This window comes from Ornithorhynchus anatinus, chromosome 2, assembly GCF_004115215.2.
Source record: "Ornithorhynchus anatinus isolate Pmale09 chromosome 2, mOrnAna1.pri.v4, whole genome shotgun sequence".
Taxonomy (NCBI): domain Eukaryota; kingdom Metazoa; phylum Chordata; class Mammalia; order Monotremata; family Ornithorhynchidae; genus Ornithorhynchus; species Ornithorhynchus anatinus.
This window is the reverse complement of record NC_041729.1, coordinates 154,490,631-154,492,535: the sequence shown is the minus strand read 5'-3', so window position 1 is coordinate 154,492,535 and position 1,905 is coordinate 154,490,631. Positions and strand designations below refer to the sequence as shown.

Genomic DNA, 1,905 nt, shown 5'->3' with positions numbered 1-1,905 from the left:
GCCGCCTTGACTTGCTCTCTTTATTCATTCCCCTCCCAAACCCACAGCACTTATGCACATATATGAAATTTTCTTTATTTTTGTTTAAGACTGTCTCCCCCTCTAAAGTGTAAGCTAACTTGTACTCTCTCAAGTCCTTAGTACAGTGCTCTGCACACAGTAAGTGCTCAGTTAATATGATTGACTGACTGACTGACTGAAAATATAGGTTTGTACCGGATGAGACCCCTCTCGGGGTCACACCTGGAGAGTTTCCAGCACTCTACCAGTCACAACTACAGGAGGGAGACTCAAGCAGAGGCCTACCCATTCCATTCCTAGCTTGGGCAGTGGTTAGTGAGTGGAAGGCCATCTGCTACAAGTCAAAACTCACCTCACCTGTGCTGGGCAGCAGTGGCATGGGAGAGAGTCGAGGGCAGAGACTCATTTACTGCACAAAGGTAAACCACTTCCATATTTTTACCAAGAAAACTCTATGGATACACTTCCAGAATGTGGCAGATGGAAGTGGCGTGTTCTGGGAGAGATATGTCTATGGAGTCTCTATGGCTCGAACTTGACTCGACAGCATAAGACAACAACAACCAGATGAGAAGACAATTTCCAAAACATAAAGATGAAAAAACACCTTCCACCTGAAAAATTAGGATCCAGTTTGTGTTGGATATAATTAGCTTCAGAATACTCTTGATCCAACCAATGGACCTGGGCAGAAGAGTATAAAATGCACATGCTACCTTTAGATAATGAAACTAAACAAATCGTCACTATTTCCTGAGAGGTCTGGAAGAAAGCCATCTTTGGTCTTTTCATGATCCTCTCTTTACATAATACCTAGGGAAACTCTCCTAAGAATAACTTCTACACCGTAGGTTCATTTAATTATGCAGGATCTTGGATTAAAAGGAATAAGATGTTGTGATTAGAGGAATGGGATTGAAAGGGCACGGGGCGGTCAGGGCCTTTAGGAAGGAAATTTCAGAGCACCAGCAGCTAATCCGGGGTGTCCAGCAATTAACTCAAGTGGGTGGGGACCCATTAGCTCCCCGTAAAAGGGACCTTTAGAGTAAATGGGAGAATACTAACAAGTTGGGCAAATGTTAACAAGTTGTAATAGTTAAAAGCTATTTTATGAAGATTACTGTGCTTTAGAAGACATGCAAACATCAATAAATTAATAGCATTTATTTGAACACAGTGCTGTGAACAGACAATAAATCAGAATAAAATGGAAGGTTGTCTCCAGTTCTCACCCAGGAAACAAGAATTTCATTAACAACATAGACTTCAAGCCGTCATTGAATTCTATTTCCCAGGCAGTAAATACACTGTCCATTGATGTACCAATAGATAAAGAGATATAAACAGAAACCAAAGGGGCAATCTGGCTTTCAGTGGGCTGCAAAACAGACTGTGGTGAATTTGGAGGCAGAGTGGCTTAATAGAAAGAGCATGGGCCCGGGAGTTTGAGGAACTTGTTTCTAATTCCGGCACTGCCACTTGCCTGCTGTGTCATCTTGGGAAAGTTACTTAACTTCTCCGTGCCTCAGTTTTCTCATCTGAAAAAGGGGAGGTTTGATTAATCTACCTCCTACCAATACTGTGAGCCCAGTGAGGGACAGGGAGTTTATCTGGCCTTACTAACTTGTACCTACTCCATCTCTTAGTACGAGATGGTGCATGGTGCAGTGGATGGAACATGGACCTGCAAGTCAGAAGGTCATGGGCTCTAAACCCTGCTCCTCCACTCATCTGCTGCATGACCTTGGGCAAGTAGCTTCACTTTTCTATGCCTGAGTTACCCCATCTGTAAAATGGGATTTGAGACTGTGAGCCCCACTTGGGAGAGAGACTGTGTCCACCCCGATATGCTGTATCCACCCCAGGGCTTAGTACAATGCCTAG

The 1,905-nt window shown here is 43.6% G+C and overlaps 1 non-coding gene across 1 annotated transcript; it reads left to right on the top strand.

Annotated features, from left to right (window-relative positions):
- The first annotated feature begins 225 nt into the window (after window positions 1-225).
- On the top strand, window positions 226-363 carry LOC114809824. The gene has a single exon (XR_003757599.1). It is a non-coding gene; the product is annotated as a small nucleolar RNA SNORA7 (small nucleolar RNA).
- The last annotated feature ends 1,542 nt before the right edge of the window (window positions 364-1,905 follow it).